Source organism: Schistocerca gregaria, chromosome X, assembly GCF_023897955.1.
Source record: "Schistocerca gregaria isolate iqSchGreg1 chromosome X, iqSchGreg1.2, whole genome shotgun sequence".
NCBI lineage: Eukaryota > Metazoa > Arthropoda > Insecta > Orthoptera > Acrididae > Schistocerca > Schistocerca gregaria.
The window spans coordinates 718,193,963-718,207,174 of NC_064931.1; the positions used below are offsets into that span (position 1 = coordinate 718,193,963).

Genomic DNA, 13,212 nt, shown 5'->3' on the forward strand with positions numbered 1-13,212 from the left:
TATTTGATAAGACGGTAGTTCAGATCCGTTTCCGACAAGCCAGATTAAGGGCTTCATGGTTTCCTAAGATGGTTGAAGTGAAATATTGAGATGATTCCTTTGTCAGTTTCGAGGTTGCACTCTGTCACTAATGACCCCGTCGTCGACGGAATCATTAATACCAATCTTCCTTCCCCCCGTGATTCGTTGGCTATGCACTGCAGTACTTGGTATATCTGATGTCTCTTCTAAGCCTCCTGTCCTGACATATCACTCGAGACTCAGACCATTTTATCAGAGAATTTACTGCCTATCTAATTCCATAGCTCACCAAATCGTAAATATCGTATGTATCGACTGAAGATTTTCCTTTTATTCTCAGCCACAGACCGAGTATATTAATTTGTTTTCCAGATGATACCAGGTCCCAACCATCCCCACCACCACCACCACCACCACTACCACCACCACAATCACCATCACTGCTCAATCTAGTTTCTGAGTGCATCTGGTCTGGTATGACTTGATGTAACAATGTGGGCATTGATTTGTGTCCCGCCTCTTGCGTCTCTTCGAAGAGGATTGACATAAACACCAAAAGCTCCTGTGACAGTTTAATTGTTCTTGTCAGCTCAAATGCTCGCAAGAAATCACTGACAGGGTCTACGACTAATGTCAACAAACTACACGGGAGCAGGGGTAGAGGGCCTTCCGTGGTACTCTTCCATCTCCTCATGGACTTTACAGCCCTATGGAAGCATAAAAGAATGCATCGTTGTACAATGTATCGCTTTATGATCATGGGCTACAATGTACGTATTCTTAAGCGATCATATGATCAAGGCGTAGCCGCTATTATAGACTGTCTATTATTCAGGGTGTTACAAAAAGGTACGGCCAAACTTTCAGGAAACATTCCTCACACACAAATAAAGAAAAGATGTTATGTGGACATGTGTCCAGAAACGCTTAATTTCCATGTTAGAGCTCATTTTAGTTTCGTCAGTATGTACTGTACTTCCTCGATTCATCGCCAGTTGGGCCAATTGAAGGAAGGTAATGTTGACTTCGGTGCTTGTGTTGACATGCGACTCATTGCTCAAGCACATCATTACGTAGCATCAACAGGTTAGTGTTAATCACGAACGTGGTTTTGCAGTCAGTGCAATGTTTACAAATGCGGAGTTGGCAGATGCCCATTTGATGTACGGATTAGCACGGGGCAATAGCCGCGGCGCGGTACGCTTGTATCGAGACAGATTTCCAGAACGAAGGTGTCCCGACAGGAAGACATTCGAAGCAATTGATCGGCGTCTTAGGGAGCACGGAACATTTCAGCCTATGACTCGCGACTGGGGAAGATCTAGAACGACGAGGACACCTGCAATGGACGAGGCAATTCTTCGTGCAGTTGACGATAACCCTAATGTAAGCGTCAGGTAACGTTGTACAAAGTAACGTTGACCACGTCACTGTATGGAGAGTGTTACGGGAGAACCAGTTGTTTCCGAACCATGTACAGCGTGTGCAGGCACTATCAGCAGCTGATTGGCCTCCACGGGTACACTTCTGCCAATGGTTCATCCAAAACTGTGTCAATCCTCATTTCAGAGCAAATGTTCTCTTTACGGATGAGGCTTCATTCCAACGTGATCAAATGGTAAATTTTCACAATCAACATGTGTGGGCGGACGAAAATCCGCACGCAATTGTGCAATCACGTCATCAACACAGATTTTCTGTGAACGTTTGGGCAGGTATTGTTGATGATGTCTCGATTGGACCCCACGTTCTTCCACCTACGCTCAATGGAGCACGTTATCATGATTTCATATGAGGGATACTCTGCCTGTGCTGCTAGAACATGTGCCTCTACAAGTACGACACAACATGTGGTTCATGCACGATGGAGCTCCTGCACATTTCAGTCGAAGTGTTCTTACGCTTCTCAACAACAGATTCGGTGACCGATGGATTGATAGAGGCGGACCAATTCCATGGCCTTCACACTCTCCTGACCTCAAACCTCTTGACTTTCATTTATGGGGGCATTTGAAAGCTCTTGTCTACGCAACCCCGTTAGCAAATGTAGAGACTCTTCGTGTTCATGTTGTGGACGGCTGTGATACAATACGCCATTCTCCAGGCCTGCATAAGCGCATCAGGGATTCCATGCGACGGAGGGTGGATGCATGTATCCTCGCTAACGGAGAACATTTTGAACATTTGCTGTAACAAAGTGTTTGAAGTCACGCTGGTACGTTCTGTTGCTGTGTGTTTCCATTCCATGATTAAAGTGATTTGAAGAGAAATAATAAAATGAGCTCTAACATGGAAAGTAAGTGTTTCTGGACAAATGTCCACATAACATACACTCCTGGAAATGGAAAAAAGAACACATTGACACCGGTGTGTCAGACCCACCATACTTGCTCCGGACACTGCGAGAGGGCTGTACAAGCAATGATCACACGCACGGCACAGCGGACACACCAGGAACCGCGGTGTTGGCCGTCGAATGGCGCTAGCTGCGCAGCATTTGTGTACCTCCGCCGTCAGTGTCAGCCAGTTTGCCGTGGCATACGGAGCTCCATCGCAGTCTTTAATACTGGTAGCATGCCGCGACAGCGTGGACGTGAACCTTATGTGCAGCTGATGGACTTTGAGCGAGGGCGTATAGTGGGCATGCGGGAGGCCGGGTGGACGTACCGCCGAATTGCTCAACACGTGGGGCGCGAGGTCTTCACAGTACATCGATATTGTCGCCAGTGGTCGGCGGAAGGTGCACGTGCCCGTCGACCTGGGACCGGACCGCAGCGACGCACGGATGCACGCCAAGACCGTAGGATCCTACGCAGTGCCGTAGGGGAACGCACCGCCACTTTCCAGCAAATTAGGGACACTGTTGCTCCTGGGGTATCGGCGAGGACCATTCGCAACCGTCTCCATGAAGCTGGGCTACGGTCCCGCACACCGTTAGGCCGTCTTCCGCTCACGCCCCAACATCGTGCAGCCCGCCTCCAGTGGTGTCGCCACAGGCGTGAATGGAGGGACGAATGAAGACGTGTCGTCTTCAGCGATGAGAGTCGCTTCTGCCTTGGTGCCAATGATGGTCGTATACGTGTTTGGCGCCGTGCAGGTGAGCGCCACAATCAGGACTGCATACGACCGAGGCACACAGGGCCAACGCCCGGCATCATGGTGTGGGGAGCTATCTCCTACACTGGCCGTACACCTCTGGTGATCGTCGAGGGGACACTGAATAGTGCATGGTACATCCAAACCGTCATCGAACCCATCGTTCTACCATTCCTAGACCGGCAAGGGAACTTGCTGTTCCAACAGGACAATGCACGTCCGCATGTATCCCGTGCCACCCAACGTGCTCTAGAAGGTGTAAGTCAACTACCCTGGCCAGCAAGATCTCCGGATCTGTCCCCCATTGAGCATGTTTGGGACTGGATGAAGCTTCGTCTAACGCGGTCTGCACGTCCAGCACGAACGCTGGTCCAACTGAGGCGCCAGGTGGAAATGGCATGGCAAGCCGTTCCACAGGACCACATCCAGCATCTCTACGATCGTCTCCATGGGAGAATAGCAGCCTGCATTGCTGCGAAAGGTGGATATACACTGTACTAGTGCCGACATTGTGCATGCTCTGTTGCCTGTGTCTATGTGCCTGTGGTTCTGTCAGTGTGATCATGTGATGTATCTAACCCCAGGAATGTGTCAATAAAGGTTCCCCTTCCTGGGATAATGAATTCACGGTTTTCTTATTTCAATTTGCAGGAGTGTATTTTCTTTCTTTGTGTGTGAGGAATGTTTCCAGAAAGTTTGGCCGTACCTTTTTGTAGCACCCTGTATATCAAATATTCCACCAACTGGTAGAGGGCGAAAGTATATAGAGCAGACACAGCTTAGCAGAATATTGGAATATATGTTTTGCTAGCAGAGTTTACTGAGAGATTGAGAAGAAAATGAGAAATTTAGAAACGGGACAAAATAAAGTGTTTTGTCCATCATAGATGAAATATTTAAGTCAAAAATTTTATTCGTCGTTTGATTTCACAGAAAGTTCTATGTGCTGCGTAGATGTGGCGCCGTGTTTCTGCCCCCTCACTGTTATGTTTTGTTCAAATTCTACGCTTACGGCTTATCGGCGTCTCGATACGAGACCGTAGCCGTTAGAACACCGTTAATAATACGTATATTGTTGTATCTGCGGTAGAAGAGACAAAACACGAACAATATTCCTAAGTCTGTTTTTATTAGGAAAGACCAAAAACAAGAACATTGCTGATGCCGAGAAAGTAGGCGAAAGAAAACACAATTGAAGCAAGAAACAAAGTATGGATCTCACTTCAGATCGTGTAACACTAGAACAACAGAATGTTTTCCTCGTTAAGTCTTTCGCTCGAGAAAGTCCATCAAGGAAAAGTTGGCAACAAAACTACTAGGGAGGGGTCGACAGCGCATTACCACAAATCTGTCGAGGGACATCAGACGAGCGTTACACGACACTCTTGGGTCACAGTCCGAAGCTGCCGCTCCTGACAAGTCGGGACTACCAGCAGATGAAGCGTGTGGATGTTCCGGTCGGGGTGACATCCCTACAAGTCCGGGCGGCGTGTCGAACTACCTTCTAGACTTTTTTTGTGGGAGGTTGAAATACAGCTCCACCGGTGGCTCACGGTCTTACTGTCTTGGTGGATAGTAAAATTGTTCCATTCGACAATGTTGTCATTCCAAAGACATCACTAGAGTCCACGTTGAAGGTGTGGCGATGGGACTTGTAGTCCCATACCACCCTCCGACGGTGGAAGTTCAGGTCATAGGCGAATGTTAAGTAACTACGAAGGACATTATGTATCAACAGTGGTGGTTTACGATGGTCGATACCCATCGAGTGGTCAAGTCAACACTAACGCTTCATCAGTGGCCGTAACAGTGCTATCGTTAGCCATGGTCAGAATCGGAGTCCTCAAGGGTGGTGAGAGGAACAGGGTGTCTGTGCCAGAGCTGGGGAGACGTTGTGCCAATGTTTTGTAAGCCCGCGACCGTGTCGCGTAGGGCTTCTACTTTGACATAGAGACTCCTTATCTTCTCCGCATGGACGTTTTGAGAGTGGCCATGTCCATTTCCTCGTGGAGGGTGCCTACCCTCGTGAGGGGAGGGGCATGCAGGTTCCACAGAAGCACCTTATTCTGCAGGCGCAGGAGGGCTGCATCCGGGAGGCAATAATCCTAGCACACGCAGTGAAGCCATAAGTGAGGGAAGGGTGGACAACCATCCGGTACATCTACATCTACATCTACATCCATACTCCGCAAGCCACCTGACGGTGTGTGGCGGAGGGTACCCTGAGTACCTCTATCGGTTCTCCCTTCTATTCCAGTCTCGTATTGTACGTGGAAAGAAGGATTGTCGGTATGCTTCTGTGTGGGCTCTAATCTCTCTGATTTTATCCTCATGGTCTCTTCGCGAGATATACGTAGGAGGGAGCAATATACTGCTTGACTCTTCGGTGAAGGTATGTTCTCGAAACTTTAACAAAAGCCCGTACCGAGCTACTGAGCGTCTCTCGTGCAGAGTCTTCCACTGGAGTTTATCTATCATCTCCGTAACGCTTTCGCAATTACTAAATGATCCTGTAACGAAGCGCGCTGCTCTCCGTTGGATCTTCTCTATCTCTTCTATCAACCCTACCTGGTGCGGATCCCACACTGCTGAGCAGTATTCAAGCATTGGGCGAACAAGCGTACTGTAACCTACTTCCTTTGTTGTCGGATTGCATTTCCTTAAGATTCTTCCAATGAATCTCAGTCTGGCATCTGCTTTACCGACGATCAACTTTATATGATCATTCCATTTTAAATCACTCCTAATGAGTACTCCCAGATAATTTATGGAATTAACTACTTCCAGTTGCTGACCTGCTATTTTGTAGCTAAATGATAAGGGACCCATCTTTCTATGTATTCGCATCACATTACACTTGTCTACATTGAGATTCAATTGCCATTCCCTGCACCATGCGTCAATTCGCTGCAGATCCTCCTGCATTTCAGTACAATTTTCCATTGTTGCAACCTCTCGATACACCACAGCATCATCTGCAAAAAGCCTCAGTGAACTTCCGATGTCATCCACCAGGTCATTTATGTATATTGTGAATAGCAACGGTCCTATGACACTCCCCTGCGGCACACCTGAAATCACTCTTACTTCGGAAGACTTCTCTCCATTGAGAATGACATGCTGAGTTCTGTTATCTAGGAACTCCTCAATCCAATCACACAATTGATCTGATAGTCCGTATGCTCTTACTTTGTTCATTAAACGACTGTGGGGAACTGTGTCAAACGCCTTGCGGAAGTCAAGAAACACGGCATCTACCTGTGAACCCGTGTCTAAGGCCCTCTGAGTCTCGTGGACGAATAGCGAGAGCTGGGTTTCACACGCCCGTCTTTTTCGAAACCCATGCTGATTCCTACAGAGTAGATTTCTAGTCTCCAGAAAAGACATTATACTCGAACATAATACGTGTTCCAAAATTCTACAACTGATCGACGTTAGAGATATAGGTCTATAGTTCTGCACATCTGTTTGACGTCCCTTCTTGAAAACGGGGATGACATGTGCCCTTTTCCAATCCTTTGGAACGCTTCGCTCTTCTAGAGACCTACGGTACACCGCTGCAAGAAGGGGGGCAAGTTCCTTCGCGTACTCTGTGTAAAATCGAACTGGTATTCCATCAGGACCAGCGGCCTTTCCTCTTTTGAGCGATTTTAATTGTTTCTCTATCCCTCTGTCGTCTATTTCGATATCTACCATTTTGTCAACTGTGCGACAATCTAGAGAAGGAACTACAGTGCAGTCTTCCTCTGTGAAACAGCTTTGGAAGAAGACATTTAGTAATTCGGCCTTTAGTCTGTCATCCTCTGTTTCAGTACCATTTTGGTCACAGAGTGTCTGGACATTTTGTTTTGATCCACCTACCGCTTTGACATAGGACCAAAATTTCTTAGGATTTTCTGCCAAGTCAGTACATAGAACTTTACTTTCGAATTCATTGAAAGCCTCACGCATAGCCCTCCTCACACTGCATTTCGCTTCGCGTAATTTTTGTTTGTCTGCAAGGCTTTGGCTATGTTTATGTTTGCTGTGAAGTTCCCTTTGCTTCCGCAGCAGTTTTCTAACTCGGTTGTTGTACCACGGTGGCTCTTTCTCATCTCTTACGATCCTGCTTGGCACATACTCATCTAACGTATATTGTACCATGGTTTTGAACTTTGTCCACTGATCCTCAACACTGTCTGTACTTGAGACAAAACTTTTGTGTTGAGCCACCAAGTACTCTGAAATCTGCTTTTTGTCACTTTTGCTAAACAGAAAAATCTTCCTACCTTTTTTAATATTTCTATTTACGGCTGAAATCATCGATGCAGTAACCGCTTTATGATCGCTGATTCCCTGTTCTGCATTAACTGATTCTAATAGTTCGGGTCTGTTTGTCACCAGAAGGTGTAATATGTTATCGCCACGAGTCGGTTTTCTGTTTAACTGCTCAAGGTAGTTTTCAGATAAAGCACTTAAAAATATTTCACTAGATTCTTTGTCCCTGTCACCCGTTATGAACGTCTGAGTCTCCCAGTCTATATCCGGCAAATTAAAATCTCCACCCAGAACTATAACATGGTGGGGAAATCTACTCGAAATATTTTCCAAATTATTCTTCAGGTGCTGAGCCACAACAGCTGCTGAGCCCGGGGGCCTATAGAGACATCCAATTACCATGTCTGAGCCTGCTTTAACCGTGACCTTCACCCAAATCATTTCACAATTCGAATCTCCGTCAATTTCCTTCGATACTATTGCACTTCTTATCGCTATAAACACGCCTCCCCCTTCACTGTCCAGCCTATCTCTGCGGTATACATTCCAATCCGAGTTTAGCGTTTCATTACTGTTTACGTCTGGTTTCAGCCAACTTTCTGTCCCTAGTACTATATGGGCGTTGTGACCGTTTATTAATGAGAGCAGTTCTGGGACCTTTCTATAGACGCTCCTGCAGTTTACTATAAGCACATTAATATTTTTATTCCTTGTTGCATTTTGCCTACTGCCTTGCCGCGTCTCAGGAGGCGTCTTGTCGGGCCTAGGGAGAGAATTCTCTAACCTAAAAAAACCCCATGTGCACTCCACACGTACTCCGCTACCCTCGTAGCCGCTTCCGGCGTGTAGTGCACGCCTGACCTATTCAGGGGGACCCTACATTTCTCCACCCGATAGCGGAGGTCGAGAAATTTGCACCCCAGCTCTCCGCAGAATCGTCTGAGCCTCTGGTTTAAGCCTTCCACTCGGCTCCAAACCAGAGGACCGCGATCGGTTCTGGGAACGATACTACAAATAGTTAGCTCTGATTCCACCCCGCGAGCGAGGCTTTCCGCCTTCACCAACTCCGCCAGCCGCCTGTACGAACTGAGGATGACCTCTGAACCCAGACGGCAGGAGTCATTGGTGCCGACATGAGCAACAATTTGCAGTCGGGTGCACCCAGTGCTCTCTATCGCCGCCGGTAGGGCCTCCTCCACATCTCGGATGAGACCCCCCGGCAAGCAGACAGAGTGAACACTGGCCTTCTTCGCCGACCTTTCCGCTATTTCCCTAAGGGGCTCCATCACCCGCCTAACGTTGGAGCTCCCAATAACTAATAAACCCCTCCCCCCATGTGCCTGCTCGGACCTTGCTGAAGGAGCAGCCACATGTCCACTCACAGGCAGAGCGGGCGATGCCACACGGCCAGCCTCCACATTGACCCTCCGCCTCGTGCGCCGCGAACGCCGCTGAACCCGCCACTCCCCTTGGGGAGAGGGTGGCCCAACCGCGCCCGGTACCCGCGAAGATGTCTCGACAGCAGGGACAGTGGGTGAAGCATGTAACACCTGGGGTGTACCTTGCGACGCACCAGACTCCCCACTGCCGCTACACTCCGAGGCAGCAGCCTGAAGACGGCTGACCGCGGCCATCAACACGCTCAGCTGTTTGCGAAGAGTGGCCAGCTCCTTCTGCGTCCGTACACAGCAGCCACACATCCTATCCATCCTAAGAAGTCAATTTACTATAGAGTGTTAATAAACTTTTAAATAGACTGCTAATTCACTAAAGGCGGTTGATTATTGACTAAAGTGTGATTGCTAACCACTCCTTGTAGAAAACAAGGAAAATAGCGCTACCTGTCTCTGGACTGTATTCAAAACAAACACTAGCACTACTAGCACTATGGCTGACTAAAGGGACTCTCTGACTGTATTCAAAACAAACACGATATCTATGGAACACTTAATAGTACTCGACTATTAAAGCTTCCTAAAAGCAAAAACACGCAGAAGAAGAAGTGACAAGTAAGAAAAATACAGTTAATACTTAAATTAAGGTAGCTCGCTGCACAGCAGACGTGAAGCAGACGGCGGTTAGGGCGACACAGCCGGAGCTTGGTGTCGAGATTGTTCCCTGCTGGTGAACATTGGGTACAACGCTTTTATCAGCTTGAGTCCTTTTTGGCTTACATATTCCGCATGGCGTTGGAAGAGCAGTTTTTTATCCATCCGGGCACCATGGCACTTGGTTCAAATGGTTCAAATGGATCTGAGCACTATGGGACTTAGCTTCTGAGGTCATCAGTCCCCTAGAACTTAGAACTACTTAACCCTACTAACCTAAGGACATCACACACATCCATGCCCGAGTCAGGATTCGAACCTGCGACCGTAGTGGTCGCGCGATTCCGGACTGTAGCACCTAGAATCGCTCGGCCACACCGGCTGGCTGATATTTGGAATCAGGGGACCATGGGACCTGGATGTCTGCAGTAGTGATGTGGCGGAGGATGGGGCACCGATTAGTGAAGTATATTGCCGTAGTTTTGGCGGCATTGAGGGCAATCTTGTTGGAACGAAACCAGGTCACTATCGCGTTCACCTGCCTCTGGAGGCGAGCAATGAGCTGGTCTGGGTTGCGGTAGTTGGCATAGAGAGCCGTATCATCAGCGTATTGCGGCAGGTGCCAATGCGGGAGGACTGGCATATCATTAACATAAATGTTAAAAAGTATGGGAGACAACACGGAGCCAGGAGGAGTACACATTGACATGTGACGTGCCTTCTAGCTGGTGGTGCGCTGGCTTATAAGGCCGGTTGGCGGATGGATTTTCCGGGAATATTTTCGACGACGAGAGTGGCGTAGGAAAATAGTCCGATTGTTAATCGCGACCTTTGGCTCTGCTGTCGATCCGCTGTGCTCGGTTAGTGGGCCCTAGCGGCCGTTGGCTGAGACAGGAGGCTGTATTTTCGTCTCCAGTAACGGACTCGGTCGTACCGTAAATATCTGCTTTCTTTTCACACTCTGTGCTGAAGGCAACCCGTACCTGTGGTCTGGCATGCGTGATGCCTACGCTGCAGGTGGACGCCAAGGATGCCGCATATATGAATTTAAGTTACGACGTCTTAAGTAGTGAGTAGCTCTCAGGCGCTTCTTAAGAGACTGTATGGAATACCACACTGTTTAAGTCATATTTTGTGTGTATTATACTACTGAAACTTTTCATTATCTATGCTTCAGACGCTACTGTTACGACATTAAATAAAATGTACTCTTCTGAAAGGCAGCTTGTCATGCTCTTATCGTGGGTGTAGCCTAGTGTTCACCTTATAGTGTTTATTCACTTTAAAGGGGAATATACAGTGCGAATATTAACTTAAGTAAGTGGTTACAAACTTTTTATTTTAAAGAGAACCATCCGTTGTTACAAGGATATGACTTATGCATTCACGTACGATCTGAGGGTGTTCTTTTCAGTTTCCTTTGGAATCGAAGTTGCCACTTCCTTTTCACAAGTGTTCAATGTGACCTCCACTGGACACACGAAGAACACCCAGGCGGTAGTCAGACTCTTCCCATATATTTGCGAGCATTTCCGGCGTTAGTGCAACGTTGCTGTAGCTATGCGGGGTTTATGGAAGGGACGGTACATTGGTGGAGTCTTTCACTAAATTACACAAAACATCGTATACCGTGATACCAGGCGACCTTGGAGGCCAATAGTCCACGATGAAATCTATTGCTGAGGCAGCTCATCGTTAAGAAACGCCCTTGCATGCAGGTTCCAAAGCTCTCGTTCAAAAATTAAATCTTCCAATTGTCCTCGAGACTGAGGAAAAAGCCATAACTCCAATATATGCAAGTATGTGACTCATCTAACCATCTTCGCCACAATGAGGAACAGGTCGCAAATCTTTTTCTTGGGAAATGGCCCGAAACACATGATATTTTGGGGGTGATCTGTGGCCTTCCCCTTGCATAAACTACCAGTCTCTTGAACCTACCGCTGTCATCGTCGAAAGCTTCGACTGTAAGACGTGCAGTGCCCCACAGCACATGAAAATCACGGCGCACAACTGTAACTGAATTGCAACTGCTGTACAGGAGATCGTAAACCATCATTTGTTGCTGTGCTATCGTCAGTCTCTAGTCGACGCACAAGAGATAACGAACGAGAAACCTGCACTAGGATGACTCCTACCAGCAGCAGCATAAACTACCACGTTACAGCTTCTAGTTTCGATGCATAAATTCAAATTTACCACATTTGTCTGTCCTCATTCATGTTGAAGCTATAATTTTGTTGAATTGGGTGAATCTTTCGGAAATATGCTGTTCTTCCACACCGACATGTTTGCCAATAGCAACAAGCCTGTACCTATTGCCAAAAAGAAACACGTCTCTCATTCTGTACCTGCAATAAACCGTACGAGACAAGAACTGCTATCCTTTACATGTACAGGATTGAACGTATCATCGCGACTTAGCAAACGTATCTGTGTACAATTAAAGCAGTAGGCAATGCTGTACGCAAATGTTTCGTGACTGACTTTTGAACGAATAAATGTTTTTCGCATTCTTTTGCTGGACTCCTCCTGGTACAATAATACGAGGGTTATTCAGAAAGTGAGGAACGATCGCTCCCGAAATGGAAACCACTGTGAAAATCCGACGAGGCTTTTCACAGACGTTTTGGGCAGTGTCTCTAGTATGCCCGTCGATGGCATCAAGACGCTCTTTTCAGTTGTGAGCGCACTGTGAGCAAGTAAGAGTGCCTAGAACAACAATGTCTCCAGGCAAGTAGGAGGGCCCGCTGAGACGCTTCGCCTTAATGAATGCAGACGACCTAACACAACTGCCACGCCCTTCCTTCTCAATGGCAGTTCTCAGCCACACTCTGCAGGGGCAGTGAAGACGCTCCTGCAGACTTTTCGATGGGAAGTGTTCGGTTACCCACAACACTTGTCCTGAGTATCATCTCTGTTCACATGAAACGCTGGATACGAAGACAACACTTGGGCGCAGGATACGCGCTATAGACCAGCGCAGAGTATTATTGAAAAGCACAGGCAGCTGCCTTCTATGACGATGGTGTTGGAAATTTGGTATAAACGCTCAGACAGATGTCTACGTCGGAGCGGCGACTACGTAGAGAATTATCTTGAAAGTGTAGCTAAATGTGCCGGGACTGCTACGGTCGCAGGTTCGAATCCTGCCTCGGGCATGGATGTGTGTGATGTTCCTAGGTTAGTTAGGTTTAAGTAGTTCTAAGTTCTAGGGGACTGATGACCACAGATGTTAAGTCCCATAGTGCTCAGAGCCATTTGAACCATTTTCTTTTTTTAAAATGTGCAAAGAAAACAGTTTTGATTTTCACTGTGGTTTCCATTTCGCGACCGATCGTTCCTTACTTTCCGAGCAACCCTCGTCGTATGCGGTTCCAGCAAATATACAGCTCCTAGATAAACGGACTTAGTTATGGGCACAAAAAGTAGGGAAATGTTAGGAATACCATATAAAATTAATTTATATTCTTAAGGGAGTATAAAACTACTGTCATACGGAATGAAAGCCCATCTGGAATACGAACAAATTAATACTCTTTGAGAATGAGATTTCACTCTGCAGTGGAGTGTGCGCTGATATGAAACTTCCTGGCAGATTAAAACTGTATGCAGGATCGAGATTCGGCCTTTGCCTTTGGCGGGCAAGTGCACTACCATCTGAACTACCCAAGCACTACTCACGAGCGTTCCCCGCAGCTTCAATTCTGCCAGTACCTCGTCTCCAACCTTCCTAACTTCACACAAGCTCTTCTGCAAACACAGTTTTAATCTGCCTGGAACTTTCATA

At 47.3% G+C, this 13,212-nt stretch overlaps 1 protein-coding gene across 1 annotated transcript in view; it reads left to right on the plus strand.

Moving 5' to 3' along the window:
- The window catches only part of LOC126299396 (uncharacterized), a 1,761,671-nt gene that overhangs the window by 1,713,863 nt on the left and 34,596 nt on the right, over positions 1-13,212 (plus strand). The gene's annotated exons all lie outside the window — the stretch shown is intronic.